The 21,150-nt window shown below is 39.0% G+C and overlaps 1 pseudogene; it reads left to right on the plus strand.

Annotated features, from left to right (window-relative positions):
- Positions 1–662: 662 nt before the first annotated feature.
- Positions 663–3,389, plus strand: LOC141647641 (nicotinate N-methyltransferase 1-like; annotated as a pseudogene).
- Positions 3,390–21,150: the final 17,761 nt, after the last annotated feature.

The following is a 21,150-nucleotide window of genomic DNA, read 5'->3' on the forward strand; positions in this document are numbered from 1 at the left end:
ATTTTCGGATGCAAAAAAAAAACTACATTTGTACAAACTCACGGTTCATACATGTTAAACTCATTAATTATTTATTCTACGAAGAAAAACTTACATTTTCCAGATGCAAAAAAAACTACATTTGTACAAGCTCACTTACAAACAGAACACTATTTAGTTAGTCGTGGGTGACGATTATAACTTTTATATACACAAATCATAAAAAAAAAATGTTAATTTATTTGTATATATTCATATTCTTAAAAAACTATTTCAATGTATTTGTATATACTCACATTCTCACGAGAAAACTAATGTTAAGAAAGTAAACATAGCTTCTCAATTGCGAAAATACAATTAGAGACGAATCAATATTATAACTCGTACAACGTACAGGCACAAAATCTAGTTAATTATATATGAAATTAGCCGTTATGTATAACCGTCGTATCAACAAAATAGAGCTGTTGGAGAACTAACACGTGGCGCGTCCTTATTGGACCATTTGAGGCCCACTACTCCACTAATTTCAACAAAAGCAACGTTGAAAACGGAAAATAAAAAAAAAAAGGTGGAAAGTCAGAAGTAGGTCCACTTTTTTCAATTTTCACATCTCTTGGGACAGGTGAAAATTTTCACCCTTACTTATCTACTTTTTTATTTGTTTAAGAATTGTTTAATATTTAAAGGACACTTCACCAATTTGGTGAAAGCATGTGAGTATGCCGGCTGCTCTAAAATACTGGTATTTGAAAATGAAGTGAATGAGAAGTAGTTGGGATCCGTTTTATTTGCTAAAACGATATGTAACAGATCACAAGATCAGATCACAAATAACACCACTCTCTTGTTGCATTATAGAGAGTCCTGTCCTTGGCAAAGTATTTTCGTACGTACAAGAGACACATAACATGTCATCCCAAAAACCACCTACCACGGCACCAAAAATGGACGAGACGTCGGAGAGCCGGAACAAAGCAAGGCTAGCAATACTGGAAATAGCCAATATGATGAGCGTGCCAATGGCATTGAACGCTATCGTACGCCTTAAAGTCCCTGCGGCAATATGGGATTCTGGCGCCAACATGGCCCTCTCGGCCGCAGAGATCGTCTCTCGTGCACTTCCTGACTCCACGACTGCTGACTCAGACAACCTCCAGCGCCTCCTCCGCCTCCTTGCCAGCTATGGCGTTTTTGTTGAACATTCATCAACAGGGGATCAATGCTCTCTCAGGTATTCCTTGAGTGAAATTGGGATGACGTTGGTGGGTGACGAGGATGGGTTGTCGTACGGGGAGTACGTACTACAACACCACCAGGAGGCGTTGGTAAAGGCATGGCCGTTGCTGCATAAGGCCGTTGAGGGCCCCACATCGGTCACACCTTTTGAGGTGGCCAACGGGGAGCCGGCATACAGCTACTATGGGAAGGATGAGGAGATGAATGCGCTGATGCAAAAGGCGATGGCGGGCGTGTCAGTGCCTTTCATGAAGGCTGTGATTGATGGTGGATATGATGGGTTTAAGGACGATAGCGGAGTTAACAAGTTGGTTGATGTCGGTGGGAGTGCTGGGGATTGTTTAAGGATGATCATGAATAAGTATAATAATATTAAAGAAGGCATTAATTTTGAGCTTCCTGAAGTCGTTGCTCAAGCTCCTCCTATTCCTGGTAAACTCTCTTTCTCTCTACATACGTTCGTTTTTAAGATATCGTGTTCCTTCCAATCCTCTCTCTTATACCTCAGGCGAGAAGCGTGTCTCAACCAAAACTTAAGACAATGATTGAGGCTCAATCAATGGTCATATACCCTAATAAAATCTTCATTGGATAAGTCGATATAGACCGTATGACTAGTCACTCTTGACACTCTAATGTTAGAATGGCATTGGGTTAAGCTTGATAACTGACAACTGAAAGAAAACAGGTCATATCGGTTGGACAAATTCCGTCCCAAAGTTGTCAATAATGTTGAACTGAATGTGTTTTTGCAGGTATTACTCATGTGGGTGGAGATATGTTCAAATCGATTCCTTCAGCTGATGCAATCTTCATGAAGGTATCTGTTTTCTAGTAATAGAGTCACATTGAAATTGTTTACTTGTAGTGTATAAGAATCCGAATCCCAGAAAACGAGTCTAGTGGTTAAAACTTGGGTGAAATTCCCAGGAGACCCAGGTTCAAGCCTCCCCAAGAGCCAAATCTTGTGGAACATTCTTGGCCTGAGTCCACGCCTAATAGACTTCGAGCCTGTCACCCTCGGGTGGTTTTCCAGTATACGTGGTTTTGCGGCATTTATCGCTATCACGTACACCCGCTGGTTTACCAAAGTCTTGCACCGAAGGTAGCGGCTGCGGGTTCCCTCGTTAAAAAAAAAAAAAAAAAAAAAAAAAAAAAAAAATCACCTCACGGTTAATGCTCAATCAGTGATTCTTATATCTTAAAAAGACTTTAAAATTATGAGTTTGTGGATGACATTGAATCACATGGTTTGACAAGATGACATTGGCTGGGTAAGTGGCCACATGTGTAGAAAGGAGGGCCAGTAATATGTACGAGATGTTTGTGGCCACTCAGTGCTGCTTATTTATTCAACCTGTGACGGATAGTCATGACAAATGGTACAAACATGGTACTCACATTTCAAAAAAAAAAAAAAAACATGGTACTCAAGTTATAACTGAGATGAAATTTATATTCCTAGGTCTTTTAATAAAGTTGCACATTGTCTGGCGCAACGAGTTATGTTAAGTTAGGACATCTTTCTTTATAGCTGTCAAAAAAAAATGTACTCGTGTACTACGGAATACACAATTGGATTGCGGAATGCTTTAGGACAAACTTTTTGAGAATTATACGGGTTGTTTTGATACTATTGAAATTTAAATTTACGATATTTGTACAATCTCTCATGACCGTCATAATTGTATAGCAAAGTTAGAATTCCAGGAGTGTTATTTGATAGAGTATCATGCACATTTTGTACAGTGGGTGTTAACAACGTGGACGGATGATCAAGTCAAGATGATCATGAAGAACTGCTACGATGCACTACCGAGGGGGAAATTAATCGCATGTGAGCGGTGTTGCGGTTTACCACAGATTTATGACCATCGAACACGAGCCCTTCTTTCAGAGACATCTTTGTAATGACAACATATGGTGCCAAAGGTAGACATCTGACCGATGAAGAATACCGTCAGCTCGGAAACTTTGTTGGGTTTCCCCATTTCAGGGCAGTCCATATAGACTACTTTTTCACTGTTCTGGAATTCCGGAAATCATAATCTGGGTATGTTCCATTAATACGTAATACCTTGCTAAGATTGAATATATGCACCATCATACATTTCAACTGCCTATTTTATTCAACACAAGTAATAAAATAAAATCGTCTTTTGTTTTTGCCACTAGTAAAGATATTGTAGGCAACTGTAGCTAACAAAACACTAACCCGACTCTCAGAGTCAATTTTTATTATTATATTATTAGAGTATGAAGGGCGATCAAAGCTGACAAATTGAGAGAACATTTCTTTTCTACTCTTTATGAATTGAGTTTCAGAGAGGTACCTACAACAAGACACACTTATGCCATGAGCACGTAAAAATTTATGGGAGAAAGATCTACTTGTAGAGAAAGTAGACAAATTGTGTCTTAGACATTCATCCTCTTGGTTATGATTCTCCTTGGAAATGGGTACCAGCAAAGCATAGACATACTAGGGGCATGATACCGTCGTTAGGTACCAAAAATAAATACCTATTACTATTAACAGAAGCTAGCGGTAAGTAGGGTCGATCTTCACAGGGAGGCTAAGTATCTATCTGCTAAGCACATCTGTCGGGTCACAATTGGGGGGTTTTAAATTTTGTTTTCTACACTACTGAAGATGTAAAGCAAGAGAAATAAAGTGGAGAGCAATAAAGGCGAGAAAAAACTAAGATTGATCAGATAAGGAGAGATATGTCAGGATTTCGGTTCACCATGGCAGTTCACTAACTCAGTCATAAATAGTCTAGACAATCTACTGTGAGAAGGGGAAGGGAAAGGTCCTTCCGGTCCGCTATCCACCCTAGATTACAACTAACTTAACTTCCGTCCTCATCAGGGTAGTCTATTGTTCATAGCAGGTCTGTTCATCCAATCTTCCGATCTAGGAGCGAATTTAACCAAATTAAAGTTATTTAGAAGTGTGCACTCAACTAAACATATTATAGTTATATTGCTATGGTCACAGGTTCTCACAATCAATTGTCTAGCCTATTCACAACATCATCACATTACTACCATGGCTCCCCTAATCCTAACATAGAGGGCCGGGGTTTAGCTACTCATGCTATTAGATTTAACAACAATAACGATGAATATGCTAAGAGACATGATAGAGAGATAATCAAGATGAATTGTATACTAGCAATAATTAAGAGACAGTGAAATAGAAAGAACAATAATTAAAAGCAAACAAGAATTAGATTAAGATTAAGAGAGAGAGAGAGAGATTACAAAAGAGCGAATCCGGCAATAAGAACAAAGTAGCAGCCGAGATTAAGAGTAAAGTTTCAGATCTAAAATGTAATTAAGAGGGTAAAAGTAGTATGAAAAAGTGTGTTTATGACCTAATGACGACTTCCCTTATATAGGGAAGCGTTTTATTAACATAAATAAACCTAACACGAATTAATTAACCCGTGTAAAATAGCTAGTCACTCGATCGAGCCTTTTCAAACTACTCGATCGAGTGAATCTTCAGCAAAACCGTTCGATCGAGCAAAAGCAGCTCTCGATCGAACACTTCCAAATTAGCCCATTTCGATCGAGTTCAAGAACCACTTGATCGAACACCTGCAGCTGCCAAACCACTTGATCGACCTCTAAAAGCTCTTGATCGAGTAGATATCCACTGAAAATAGCCTTGACACTCGCTGGTTAGCTTCCTAGGACCTTCCTTCACGCTTCCCGAGGTACGGCTTGTGCTCTAAATCTCCGTCTCCTTAAAATGCATGCTAAGTGGGACGAATAAGGTGCGATTCCACTACTTCAATTAAGACAAAACAAACCAAAGTAGCCAATTCGGGGCATTTTGCAATACAAAGCAATGAAAATGGCATAGAAATGCGTGCAATAAGAGGCTAAAAAGTCTATATAAATTGCACGTATCAGGGCACACGATAGTTTATCAAACGAAACGATCTTACATTTCTTAGGATAAGGTGGAAATAGGAAAGGTTGGTGCTCATTCGAATCATTATGAGCTTGGGAGCAAATTGAGGTGGCATTGTCATTTACCAAAGAAGTAGGCAAGCTTGGATCATGAGCAACTAGTGTCCTAGGAGGATTTGAGTACCAGAGTTGTCACAAATATAGGACGCACTCGAACTCACGGCACAAGTTGATGACCTAATCAAACAGGCTTCACTTCACATTGATGATATCTAATTGATTTATGTCTTCGTTCAAGGCTACCATCATCTTAGATTTGATTCATGTCTTCGTTCAAGGCTACCATCATCTTAGATTTGCGCTTTCCATGTCTAGTGTTATCTTGTAATACCCCTCTCCTTAGTTGCCTCATATTAAGGATCTGAATTGTTATAGTTGACAATTCTCTTTTATGGTAAACACTCATCTTCCTACCTTTAGTTGCCTCATATTAAGGATCTGAATTGTTATAGTTGACAATTCTCTTTTATGGTAAACACTCATCTTCCTACCTTTCAGCAGCTTTTGATAAGATTGAGGTACCTCCATGCAACACCTCAACTATCCGGCCAAGATAATTGGAGCGTTACTATCTCGGTTTCCCGAGGTAGTGTTTCAAAACTCCAATCAAAGAACATTTTATTAATGTAAGGTTTAATGAATTACATAAACGTAATTAAATAAATAAATAAAATACAACTCGTGACATCTATACTATTCTAGCCAACTAGACTCGTCTCGTGATATCATCAAGCTCGTCCCGTCTCCTGCGTATTATTCAAATAACATGTACTTAACCTGCTCCCCATATGACCAAAGGATATCATATAGATCGACACAGGCCATCCCAAAAGAGATAGGTGACAATGATACAGACACATAAACGTCAGTTTTATTAAATAAATAAAGTGTGAGACGACTCGAGTGTGAACATACAACATGACTATGATATGAATGAACCACCATCAACAACCACCACCACGGTACTGGGACACACCCAGACATACCGACAACCACACTGGTACCGGGATACGCCCAGATATACCGATAACCACACTGGTACTGGGACACGCCCAGACATACAAACAATCACATACAGGTATACCGGGACACGCCCAGACGTACCAGGTCCGGAAGCCAACCGGATCCCCTGCCAGACGTCGTGCATCAACCACACGAGTCCCTCCGTAAATCAAGCCATAAATGTGCACATTCCTCTTGGAGTGGGAAGCTCCAAGAGGCGACTTAAGCGCAAGACGGTCTCCCAACCATCTTACGTCTCCAAAACAAGTAACCAGTCAAACCACTATGTCCTCCGACATACAAGACAACACAACAAATACGATATACCATATAACATGCCAATTACCGACTCACTCAATGCAAATGAATGATAAAAGACTCATTTTGTGAATAAATACGACAATGAAACTGAGTAGGATAAACCTAACTGAAAGCATATGCGCATAAGCAAATCTGTCACACAAGTTAGGCATGTCTCGTAAAACCGTCTCATAAAACCCATTTCCTAAAATACGATAATAATACAAATACGTATAAATATACGCATCTAATCATACAAATACGTATAAATATACTAATCTATTACGTATACAAATACGTATAAATATACTAATATATTTATACAAATACGTATACGACTAAATTAAACCCGTCTTATACTCATATTCGAAAACCCGACTCAACCTCGACCACCACCACCACACCTCCCCACCGTGGGCCACCACCCACCCACGATGGGTCCGACCTACCCAGGTTAGCCCTAGCCGCCCACCTATGGTAGCCCTACCCCACACCTGCACAGGTAACAACAACACCAACAACCACCCCAAAAAACAACAACACCACATACGACCACCACGGTGGTCGACTCCCTCGCCACCACCAGATCTGAGCCCTCTCTTACTCACACTCGACCACAACAACAATAACAAGCAACAACAACAACAACAAACCACAACCGCTCGACATCCCCCTTTCTCTCCCCATTCCCGCCACCTACATCCACCATTTCCACCACCCCTGACCACCACAAGACTCGCCTCTCCACCCTCGACTAAACCACCCCACCATCGGTCCAAGTCAGCCCACAAACAAGGGGTGAAAGTCGTGCCCTAAACCGGTTCACCAACCCACAAAAAGCCTTAAAATCTCTCGGTCAAACGCCCCTATGGTGGTCAACGGTGGTTGCCCGGTCAGTCATGGTGGTCACACAATGGGTCCAAGTCGCGGGTGAGTCAACGGTATAAAAATAATAATATAAAGGCTACTATAAGACGGTTTACCTTACGATCTTGAGGCGAGGTGAGGGAATCTCTTTTTTCCTCTCTTTCTCTCTTCTCCCTTATCTTTTGTGGATTTTATGAGATTGCAGATGGATAAGGTTGGGTGGATAGGGTATAAGGGTTATATATAGGTGGGAGTAGTATAATACATGTATCTTATTATTATTATATTATTATATTATTCCGTCTTAACATAACTCGCTAAATATAATAAAATGTTATTATTATATAATTATTAAATACGGAGTATTACAATCTTTCCGCCTTAAAATAAACTTCGTCCCCGAAGTTTCACCTCACTCTTCCCTTTCCGACTATTTCCTCAACTCTCATGTGTACTTTGTTCCCAAAGTTCGGTGTTCAACTCTCACTACTTCCTCATAACTCTCACTATTTTCTCACATTCCGTACTTCCTTTTTCCTAAACTTCTGAATTGTTACATTCACTCCCCCTAAAAGAGAACTTCGTCCCGAAGTTCAACTATCAACCTCAAAAATACGGTCTCATACACTCATTACTAAATTCCGCAAATGACCATGTTCCAGGTTCAACACTCTCTCCTACTTATTGTAAGTTCATAAATGAATCACACATATTTTTAATGCCATGATATAACCCTACTCTACGAGCCACCCAAACGTCAAGGTACAAGGTTCGGCCCACGGTTTGAAACCCTAATCCCATAACAACACCAACTCAATTGGTTCTAAGTCTACGCATAAGTCTCGGGGTATAACTCGATCAATATTATACACATATAAATCACATCTAATCTCATACATGTACCTGTATACAAATCAATCACGAACATGCAGACTCCATGAAACAACCAAATAATGCAACGTCACTCGTGATGTGACTCAACTATGCTCAACATTCTCAATTTTCTGGGTACCATGCCACGCATATACCGCGTCAAATCCACCACATGATCATACATGTGTTTCCAGATCCATTTCCGTCTATTATCAACACTTCCGCTCCAGCAGAATACCACAATCACAATCATGCAAATGATCGCTCTGCAATACATAATTTGCATATTTCCTCTTACGTTTACACAACCCAATAGAATCACGTCGATTAACATACATCTAACAAGGTTGTCATATCATTTCTATCATCAATCTACTCGTGTCGAATCAACGATTTTCATTACTTGCAAAATTCTACACCATTTGTTCAAACGTAAATAATTCACACATGTAAGATCAATCATGGTCATCCAACACAAGTCAACTAATATAAACCGTGAAATGAGGGTACATGCTCAATATTTGGCCAAATATCAACAAAACAAGTGTCAAAGCAGATCACTCAGTCGAGTGTAGGAGCTCACTCGGCCGAGTAGGCAGCCACTCGGTCGAGTGCATAAATCAGACGGTCGAGTGTCACCTGGGTATAACATTTCCGTTCTCAAATCCACTTCCAAACTTTCCTATTCCATCACATAGATGCTAATAAATCCTGATGGTGACTCATATACCATTAAACAACCGAATCAAACACAGTAATTGGCCTTATGGCCATCATTACTACACATTTAAGATAAAATATCCAGGGCATACTACCAACTCAAACATACCATTTTATCATCAACAACTGCACCGTAGTGTGACACTCTAGTCACATCGGTAAACACAACGCTTTGCACTATCTCATGGACACGGCCTAATCACTCATCACTCTCAAGGAATAGTAGCAACATCATCACTCCCTTAAGCACTACAACAGAATCACGATGTACATCGTGGACATTTCACAATAACGCTTGGGAGGCATTTTATAAGCAACATCTATGCTACCACTCTCAGGGTCGGAGTCTAACACAACCACTTTCACATATCATGCCTATGTACTTAGGTTAACGGTCACATTATGTATCATAAATGATCAAACTCATCAACCATAAGATTGATTCCTTAAGCATTAAATGCCCCACTCTTACTCTCATGTCCACAAAACCAAACTGCGTAATATCGAATCCACCATTATGCCACCTCACACGGGTTCACTCGAGTCTTAAAAAAAATTACTTATTGAATGTCGAGTTACCACTTGCAAAATATCCAAATCATCTCTTGCTCTAGTACTCTATATCTAGTATTCCAGATTCCTAACTCTTATCACCATTTATTCAACTCACCTTGTTTCTAAGCCAAATTTCACACCCTCCAACTACTTTTACCATCCATATTATCGCTACTCTTTCAACTCTCGGAGTACCTCAACTATTCCCTCATCATTCCACAAGTTCTAACCCAACCATATGCTAACCAAAACAACTGAGTTGCGCTCAACAGGTCATCATCACATGTCCTCAAATGGCTTTCACTGTCCATGAGTCAACACAATCGCTAAGTATCCCATTTTTTATTGCACTCCACTCATTATTTATAAGTTGTCTCTCATGATCAATTTACCATACTCAAAGCATTACATGGGCCAACTACCGTCCTAGTGTTCCCAAATTGTCAAACTTGATGACTATGTCCAAAATCGCTCGTTTGTCGGAAACATATGCCTAAGGGCTAGGGTGAGAAAACACTCTTTTGGGCTTACACACAACTCTATGCCCGGATATCCCGGGTTAACTCAACGGATAAGGATGATGGTAATTAAAACAAGCAAGAACAGGTATGGAAAATATAGGAAATCGAATAACATGGAGGGGATATGAATCAATGGTCGAGACCAAAACAATTGACCTAATAGCACACTTAAAACATGATGAACCTTGGAAAATGATGCAACTTCAAAACTCAACTCTAATGAAAGTTTACTCAAACTTGACTCAAAAGCGAAGGGTTATATAAAAACTCTAACATAAGGGTCATTTGTCTCAAATTTTCTCGAAACTTGAATACAAAGTAGTCCGTCATAGGATGGTACATGTCACAATAAACCAAGTTCAAAGTATTACTATTCGATTAGTGCAAAACATGACTTAGAAAAATAAAAACCCGGGAAGTTGTATCATTCACTTTCAAAAGAAAAATCTTAAGACGGAAAATTTCTTATATACGATTTCACAAAACGTTGTAATCGAAGAATAGAATAATAAAGAATAAACGAAGTACGTCACGAGCGAAAAAAATCAAAGCTTATTTATATTTTTACAACATTTTCGGGAAAATTTGTCAACCTTCAAGACGGATTTTTTTTTTGATTCACACCCTTTTATTACAAAATTCCAAAAAGAATATTATAGTTTGACAATACTGTTAAACCATAATTATGTAAAAATCAAAATTGTTCATATTCCTCACTTGGTTCAAAATTTTAGGCTAAAATTTGCAACGAAATCTTCATTTTCAAGAAAATATGCCACACTATTAGGGATAATGGTAGTCTTTGTAAGACGATTAAAACAAGTTTTACTCATGGAAATGAAAAATAAGTCAAACTTTTAAATTGAAATTTTCGCATGCAAGGTAAAAGTCCGACATTAACAACAAGTGTTAAGCCTTCTTGTTCAATATGACCCAACAACAAGCATAAAAATTTGGTTATTGACTCAAAAGCACAAGTTTCGAAGCTCATCCATGGTGGGAAAGAGAAAAAAAAAATTATCGTAAAAATCTGATTTTTGACCACTCTCATGATATAGAAAATCAACCATTACTATGAAATGGAACAAGTCATGAAATTGTTTGATAAAACTTGAATAAACATGTGTATATATAAAACCATTTCAAGCATCAAAATGAAGAAGATGACTCAACTACTTGGTGGAAATTCGAGAAAACGAATCAAGAAAAGTGAAGTAGCAAATTGTAATTCAAACAGCAATTTACAATATGAAAATTTTGAATTATTTTAAGATAAATCGATGCTGAAGCTACGAGGTTCGAGATAGAAATGAAAAGATAAGGTAGAAAAGCAAATTTTACACGAATTTCTCAACTAAACAGGCCCACTCGGCCAAGTACTAAGGGCACTCGGTCGAGTGCAACTCCACTAGGTTTAGTGACAGGTTACTCGATCGAGTGGAAATTTTTCTAGAAGTTTTCCAGTTTCTTAAATTTGCCCACTTGGTCGAGTGACAGGACTGCTCGGTCGAGTGACTCATCCACTCGGTCGAGTGACTGGTGAACATGCTCGAGTACTACTCTGCTCGATTGGGTTTGGTCTCACAATCACTATCTTTGGTACATTACTTCCAAAATCATCACTATTCTACTACTAACCATCACTGTAACAACCCAGACTATAGAACAAGGGAAAAACGTAATATAAAGTAAATATCAGAGTATAATACTGATAAAAGGGTCAAGGTGGCGGAAACACCTGACCAATCCGGTTCGCTACTAAATCCAAAACCAACTATTACATTATTCGAGGTTCTCAAAACATAAAATCAAACTCTTAATTTATTATTCATCTCGCCCCTCGATGCATCCCAAGCAGCATCATCCAAAACAGCGACGAGCAATCAACCTGAAAGTGGGGGTCGACAATCAGTCGGGAGTAACTAGATGCTCTCCCAATCATGTTTACAACAATTGAATATAATCAACAATCAATAACAATTGAAATGCAAAACTATTAAACATGTGAGACCATCTATACTCATGAAGACTCAACACCCACTTACCATCAACAAGGACATATTACGACAACCACCTAATTAATAACTCCAAATTAAACCACATGAGCGACACATGACAACAACCCATGTTACAACACCATGTAGAAACTTAGGACAATCAAACTCGATGTAACCACAACCAAACCAAACAACCCTCAGAGCATATAACGAACTGCCTCTGACTAATGGAGCATATAACGAACTGCCTCCAACTACTAGAGCGTATAACGAACTGCCTCCAACTACTAGAGCGTGTAACGAACTGCCCCTAGCTACGAACACAGTGTATAGAATGAACACTGTTAGAGCGTATAACGAACTGCCTCTAACCACTAGAGCGTATAACGAACTGCCTCTAGAAATAGAGGGTATAATGAACTGCCTCCATAGTCGGTATGGATCGTATAACGAACTGCATCCACTGTGGACCGTATAACGAACTGCATCCAAACTATGTGTAGCGTATAACCACTGCCTACATGCCTAAGACTTGGCCAGACCTCTCGGTGAAACACAGAGCGTATAACGAACTGCCTCTGCTACACCGAACGACACTAGGGGAAAAGAGCGTATAAGGAACTGCCTCTGCCCCCCCCCCCCATAGACCATAAGAATCCCCGAAGGGTAGCGTTTGTTCGTTCCGATAGTATATAACCGATACTATCGTCATCTATACAACCAACCAAATAACAAGTACACAGTATAAATGACAGCACCAACAATGCATGAACAGACATCACAACTCAAACCATAGAACAGTGTAACCGATTGTACTACTTATCATATGAATTGAGTAACCAAAGACATAAGCTAACACAATGTTATACTACAACTGGGTACAACTCTACTTATGAAACAAATAATAAAGATCAATGTTATAGAAACCTTAACCATTACATGAACTCTAAACGTGAGGTTATACTAGCCTCGACTATAACTTTAATAATTACCTTTGAAGTTATAGTAACCTCAGTTGACACGAAACTCAAAGTTATACTAGTTCCAACCATAACCTTGAGCCATAATCCCAGGGTTACGTTAGTCTTAGCTATAACCTTAACTCGTAGTCCAAAGTTATAGTAGCTTCAGCCATAACCTTGAATCATATTTCCAAGGTTATACCTCAAACAGCCATAACTAGAGTAACGACCCAAAGTTGTACTAACTTCAGCTATAACACTTGAATCATCATCAAGGTTATACTAGCTTTAGCTATAACTTTGTTGAGCACTCTTGGCCGCCCATCATGCCGCCATTAGGGTTCATTCGTAAACCCTAATTGCGCTCATGACACCCATATTTAATGCATAAGCAACATATGATATATAATTAATACATTAATACATATACAATCATGCGAAAACATAATTAACATGACAATAACTAATCAAACATGTACCAATCATACAAAACAATCATTAAATCATATTAATTACATCAATTGGCATAAACACAATTAAAAGAGAAACACCTAGTTACCATTTTAGCAATTATTAATGATGCAAATAAGAATGAAAATTCCATGAAAGACACGACCATCAAATCCTTGTCTCCAACGCACATGTCAACTACTTAAAACCGCCTTTAAGGACGCACGAACCCATGTGCAGGAAGTCGTGCATGCAGATCCTCTTTTAAAACGTCAAAGGAATGACACAAAACGAACCCTTGAAAACACCATGAAAAGATATTCTTCTTTACCCATAAAAATAAGAGACCCAAAACGTAGGTCTAAAGGTCCATACAAATAATTCCCATAAAAATATTTGGAGAAGAATATGTTGTAAAGGTAAGAGCAAGGATTGTGGAAATATAATTTGTGTATGAGTTTGGAAGAAGGAAAGATATTCAACAATGGAGTCAAAAGGAGAAAAGAGAACAAAAGAGAGAAAAAGAGGAAGGGGCGCGTCAGAATTCACACGAGAAACAAAGTGAGCAACCTAGTTGCTTGCTTGCTTTAGTGTTTTCTTTTTATAAGGGTTTAATAAATGGGCTTTGGGTTCATAAGTTTATAATTTGGATTATCTGATTACAAAATGAATTGGACAATATTAAAACGCAAGGAGAGCTTATAAAAGAAAAGTAATTATTATATTAAAATAGCCAAATCGTACACGGACATTTTAACCCAATATAATCAAAAGTAGGTCAAAACCAGAAATAATAAAATAGATAACGAAGACGATAAATGTAAACATTTCCAAAATACATTAATAAACTTCGAAATAATTATTTAAATAAAATACTTTTATAATACAATATTCAAATAAAATACGGGGTGCTACAATCATAATTTATATTCTAACAACGACACTATCAAGCTCAAATCCTCAAATGATACCTACATGCCAAGATTCGGGACTACCGTCCCTCATATCAACATACACCGATCATATCTACGATATACTACTCACATGAGTCTACTTATTTATCCATCACATGTTATCACATTTTACACAAACAATTCTATCATACGATAACATATAACGAGTAACAAAACACATGCATTCATACCACTTTCACTAATGATTATACTCAATGCCATATTCAAACATATATTAAAACCACGACACACATGCAATAAATCAGGATTCACATAATGTTTCCCATACTCCTAACCACCCACGTAGTGACCAACTGAGACGATAGGCACTACCTTTGGCATGAGGGCGCCTACTCATGCAAAACCGATCTCCTATTGTACTCATGTTGGGTTCATTTTACTTAGACTCTCCTAAATTCATTTTTGGTTCATTGGTTTTAGGTTCCAAAATCGTCGCTCTGATACCACTTTGTAACACCCCAACTATCCGGCCAAGATAATTGGAGTGTTAGCATCTCGGTTTCCCGAGGTATTGTTTCAAAACTCCAATCAAAGGACATTTTATTGATGTAAGGTTTAATGAATTACATAAACGTAAACAAATGAATAAATAAAATACAACTCGTGACATCTATACTCTTCTAGCCAACTAGACTCATCTCGTGATATCGTCAAGCTCGTCCCGTCTCCCTCGTACTATCCAAATAACCTATACTTAACCTGCCCCCATATGACAAAAGGATATCATATGGATTGACACATGCCACCCCAAAAGAGGTAGGTGACAATGACATAGACACACAAACGTCAGTTTCATTAAATAAATAAAGTGTGACACGACTCGAGTGTGAACATACAACATGACTATGAAATGAATGAACCACCATCAATAACCACCACCACGGTACGGGACACGCCTAGACATACCGACAACCACACTGGTACCGGGACTTGCCCAGACATACCGAGAACCACACTGGTGCCGGGACACGCCCAGACATACCAACAATCACAAACAGGTACCAGGACAAGCCCAGACGTATCGGATCCGAAAGCCAACCGGATTCCCTGCAAGACGTTGTGCCTCAACCACACGAGTCCCTCCGTAACTCAAGCCATTAATGTGCACATCTCTCTTGGAGTGGAAGCTCCAATAGGCGACTTAAGTGCAAGACGGTCTCTCAACCGTCTTACGTCTCCAAAACAAGTAACCAATCAAACCACCATGTCCTCCGACATAAAAGACAACACAACAAATACGATATACCATATAACATGCCAATTAGCGACTCACTCAATGCAAATGAATGATAAAAGACTCATTTTGTAAATAAATACGACAATGAAACTGAGTAGGATAAACCTACCACACAGCATATCCGCATAAGCAAACCCGTCACACAAGCTAGGCCCGTCTCGTAAAACCGTCTCACAAAACCCATTTCCTAAAATACGATAACAATACAAATATTTATAAATATACTCATCTAATCATACAAATACGATACAAATACGTATAAATATACTAATCTAATACGTATACAAATACATATAAATATACTAATATATTTATACAAATACGTATAAATATACAAATATATTTATATAAAAACGTATACGACTAAATTAAACCCGTCCTATACTCATATCCCAAAACCCGACTCAACCTCGACCACCACCACCACACCTCGCCACCGTGGGCCACCACCCAGCCATGGTGGGTCCGGCCTGCCCAGGTCAGCCCTAGCCGCCCACCTACGGCAGCCCTACCTTACTCCCGCACAAGTAACAACAACACCAACAACAACCCCAACAACAACCCCAACAAACAACAACAACACCACTTACGACCACCACGATGGGCCACCACCTCCACGGTGGTCGACTCTCTCGCCACCACCAGATCCGAGCCCTCTCTTACTCACACTCGACCACAACAACAATAACAAGCAACAACAACAACAAACAACAACCACTCGACATCCCTCTTTCTCTCCCCATTCCCGCCACCTACAACCACCATTCCACCACCCCTGACCACCACAATACTCGCCCCTCAACCCTCGGCTAACCCACCCCACCACCGGTCCAAGTCAGCCCACAAACAAGTGGTGAAAGTCGTGCCCTAAACCAGTTCACCAACCCACAAAAACCCTGAAAATCTCTCGGTCAAACGCCCCTATGGTGGTCAACGGTGGTTGCCCGGTCAGTTATGGTGGTCACATAGTGGATCCAAGTCGCGGGTGAGTCAACGGTATAAAAATAATAATATAAAGGCTACTATAAGACGGTTTACCTTACGATCTTGAGGCCAGGTGACGGAATCTCCTTTTTCCTCTCTTTCTCTCTTCTCCCTTATCTTTTGTGGATTTTATGAGATTGCAAATGGATAAGGTTGGGTGGATAGGGTATAAGGGGTATATATAGGTGGGAGTAGTATATTATTATTATTCCGTCTCAACATAACTCGCTAAATATAATAAAATATTATTATATAATTATTAAATACGGAGTATTACACTCTACCGTTTTTGGAGAACTCAAGAACTAACTTATTCGAAATATGCTCATTCTTTTATAAGCTACTTTTCAAATCTATAACACAATTACTTTGACCATCCATCACCCCCATATTCACACTCTCGCTATTCTTTATACTCATATCACTTTGATCTTCCATAACCTCCGTAATCACACTTTCACTATCTTTTATACTCACTTCAGATTCTGAAACTTGAACATGCTTCTTATTTTTCACATCCACACAAACTGCAGCAACGACCTTGTAACACCCCCTTTTAAGTAGGAGTCTTTAGCCATATATTCCGGATTAAATGAGAGTATTACCAACTCGATAACCCGAGGTAGTGTATAACAAAGTAAGAACAATTAAGGTACTTTAAATAAAGCCGAGTCAGAAGTATATAGGACCATATGACATTCTAGACAGAATTGGCGAAGTGGCATATCGCTTGGCACTACCCCCAGCTTTGGATAGGATTTGTAATGTGTTAGATGTGTCGCAGCTAAGGAAGTACGTCAGTGATCCTTCTCACATACTTGAGCCCGAGACAGTAGATATGGATGAGTCACTGACTTATGTGGAAACAACTAAAGAAATACCGGACCGAAAAGTGAGGAAAACACGAAATGGCGAGACTGTACTGGTAAAAGTTCTATGGTCTAAGCATAATGTTGAGGAAGGCACATGGGAAGCTGAAGATAAAATGAAGGAGAAGCATTCGCATCTGTTTGATCAGGTATGAGTTAGGTTACGGGGATATAACCTTGTTTTTAGGGGGATGGTATGTGACAAACCTGATTTATACGAGTTTTATTAAGAGTTTGTATGAGCTTATATGAGTTTTAGTTAGTCATTGCGAGCTCGTTAAGTTTAAATTTTAAAGTTTATATGCTCTTTTGTGTCAGTTGGGTGCGCGAACTTCGGGATGAACTTCTTTTAGGGGGAAAGACTGTAATACCCGTAATTTTATTAGATTCGTCGATAGAATAAGGGTGCGTATAATCTGTTAGGCGTGTGTGTATGGATGAACGAGGAATAAGTTGATCGACCATTTAGGTCAGGTTAGTCGATCGACTTAACTACATGTTGAGTGTCGCAGCTAGATGGGTTTGGCCGATCGACAGGTCACTGCAGTCGATCGACTAAACTAATGAGCAGGGATTTCGTACGCTCTATTTTACGATTCATATTTACTCTATACCTATCAAACCTATATATACCCATAAACCTATAACCCTAGACACTTTTTGCAAAATCAAAACACCCACATACACTGAGACCATCGACCTACTCGTCTATATTACATGATGTTATCATACGAGTGTGATGCGTAAACTGTGAATGACAGAGGAGATAAGCTCGTTCGACTAGTAAGTCGATCGACTGGTACCTTTGGTCGATCGACCTACCGTTGTTGTTGTTGTTGTTGTTGTTGTTGTTGTTGTTGTTGTTGTTGTTGTTGTTGTTGTTGTTGTTGTTGTTGTTGTTGTTGTTGTTGTTGTTGTTGTTGTTGTTGTTGTTGTTGTTGTTGTTGTTGTTGTTGTTGTTGTTGTTGTTGTTGTTGTTGTTGTTGTTGTTGTTGTTGTTGTTGTTGTTGTTGTTGTTGTTGTTGTTGTTGTTGTTGTTGTTGTTGTTGTTGTTGTTGTTGTTGTTGTTGTTGTTGTTGTTGTTGTTGTTGTTGTTGTTGTTGTTGTTGTTGTTGTTGTTGTTGTTGTTGTTGTTGTTGTTGTTGTTGTTGTTGTTGTTGTTGTTGTTGTTGTTGTTGTTGTTGTTGTTGTTGTTGTTGTTGTTGTTGTTGTTGTTGTTGTTGTTGTTGTTGTTGTTGTTGTTGTTGTTGTTGTTGTTGTTGTTGTTGTTGTTGTTGTTGTTGTTGTTGTTGTTGTTGTTGTTGTTGTTGTTGTTGTTGTTGTTGTTGTTGTTGTTGTTGTTGTTGTTGTTGTTGTTGTTGTTGTTGTTGTTGTTGTTGTTGTTGTTGTTGTTGTTGTTGTTGTTGTTGTTGTTGTTGTTGTTGTTGTTGTTGTTGTTGTTGTTGTTGTTGTTGTTGTTGTTGTTGTTGTTGTTGTTGTTGTTGTTGTTGTTGTTGTTGTTGTTGTTGTTGTTGTTGTTGTTGTTGTTGTTGTTGTTGTTGTTGTTGTTGTTGTTGTTGTTGTTGTTGTTGTTGTTGTTGTTGTTGTTGTTGTTGTTGTTGTTGTTGTTGTTGTTGTTGTTGTTGTTGTTGTTGTTGTTGTTGTTGTTGTTGTTGTTGTTGTTGTTGTTGTTGTTGTTGTTGTTGTTGTTGTTGTTGTTGTTGTTGTTGTTGTTGTTGTTGTTGTTGTTGTTGTTGTTGTTGTTGTTGTTGTTGTTGTTGTTGTTGTTGTTGTTGTTGTTGTTGTTGTTGTTGTTGTTGTTGTTGTTGTTGTTGTTGTTGTTGTTGTTGTTGTTGTTGTTGTTGTTGTTGTTGTTGTTGTTGTTGTTGTTGTTGTTGTTGTTGTTGTTGTTGTTGTTGTTGTTGTTGTTGTTGTTGTTGTTGTTGTTGTTGTTGTTGTTGTTGTTGTTGTTGTTGTTGTTGTTGTTGTTGTTGTTGTTGTTGTTGTTGTTGTTGTTGTTGTTGTTGTTGTTGTTGTTGTTGTTGTTGTTGTTGTTGTTGTTGTTGTTGTTGTTGTTGTTGTTGTTGTTGTTGTTGTTGTTGTTTGTTGTTGTTGTTGTTGTTGTTGTTGTTGTTGTTGTTGTTGTTGTTGTTGTTGTTGTTGTTGTTGTTGTTGTTGTTGTTGTTGTTGTTGTTGTTGTTGTTGTTGTTGTTGTTGTTGTTGTTGTTGTGCATTACGCGTTATTATTATTATTATTTTGTATGAATATGTATGTTATATTATGGTGACTATAAGGCACGGTGCTAAGGGAGTTGTGCCAGTATGTGATGAATGGTACGGTGTTAAGGGAGTTATTGTACCTTGTTGTCTTGAGCACGGTGTTAAGGGAGTTGTGCTAAGTTTTGAGATGTGCGCGGTGTTAACGGAGTTGTGCTATGTAGTACCGGTTGGCTCGTAGAAGACAGGAGACCAAGTACTGTATAGTATGGCTTATTTATTTTCATGTATATTGCCTTCCATTCACGTTATTGTTATGCTTACATCGTGTTCTGCTATTATATATCCCTACTCAACCGTTGGTTGACGTGAGTTTTTCCGTGTCAAATTGTCACGTATTTCCGGGGTGGCCTTTGTTGATCCATTCAATAATTTCCGATTGAGCAGTTAATAGAACAGGTTTAGGTTAGTTGCTTTTGTTGATGATGTGCTGGGGGTGATGGGGCGAGTGGCACTGAGCAAGTTCGAGTCTAGATGTCACGAGTTATAACTTTTACCCAACTACAATAGATGGGTAGCATTACAACTCAAGAATATACGAGTTATAACTTTTGCAGTCAGACATTATTGTTATTCGTTAGTCTCCGTTGTAACACTTTTATTTATCCGTTGGTTTGGAGCTTGTAACTGTCCGGATCAAAATCGAAAATGCCCATCGGACGACGATGAAGAGCAAGAATATAAAGGGATGAAAAGACCTCATCGACGACCTAAAGAGGCAACAGGATAAGTCGCCGGCGATGAGGTGATTTTGGAATTTCTCTCTCCTAGGTTTTTGTCTCTATCTCTTTCCGTGAGTCGCAATGTGTTTCAACTTATAATTGAAGATATTACCATCTCGGTTTCCCGAGGTAGTGTTTCAAAACTCCAATCAAAAAACGTTTTATAAATATAATGTTAAATGAATTACACAAACGTAAACAAATAAATAAAAGTACAACTCATGACAATTATACTTCTCTAGCCAACTATACTCTTCCCGTGACTCATCAAGCACGTCCCGTCTCCCACGTGCTATCCAAACAACTTGTACTTAACCTGCTGCCCATATGATCGAAAATATCATATGGATCGACACCGGCCACCCCGAAATTAGGTGACAATTACACAGACACACAAACGTCAGTAACGATAAATAAAGTGTGACACAACTCAAAGTGTGTGAGTATACAACATGACTATGATATGAATGAAACACCAATCTCCGACCGTCACACCGGTACTGGGACACGCCCAGACGTACCCACAACCGATGGTGCCAGAAACACGTCCACGACACCATACTCACACAAGGTACTCCGAACACGTCGGTGGTACTGAGCCCAAGAGCGACTCGGGTACCCTGCCAGACATCGTGCCTGACCCAGACGAGTCCCTCCAA

Source organism: Silene latifolia, chromosome 3 (genome assembly GCF_048544455.1).
Source record: "Silene latifolia isolate original U9 population chromosome 3, ASM4854445v1, whole genome shotgun sequence".
NCBI classification, from domain to species: Eukaryota; Viridiplantae; Streptophyta; class Magnoliopsida; order Caryophyllales; family Caryophyllaceae; genus Silene; species Silene latifolia.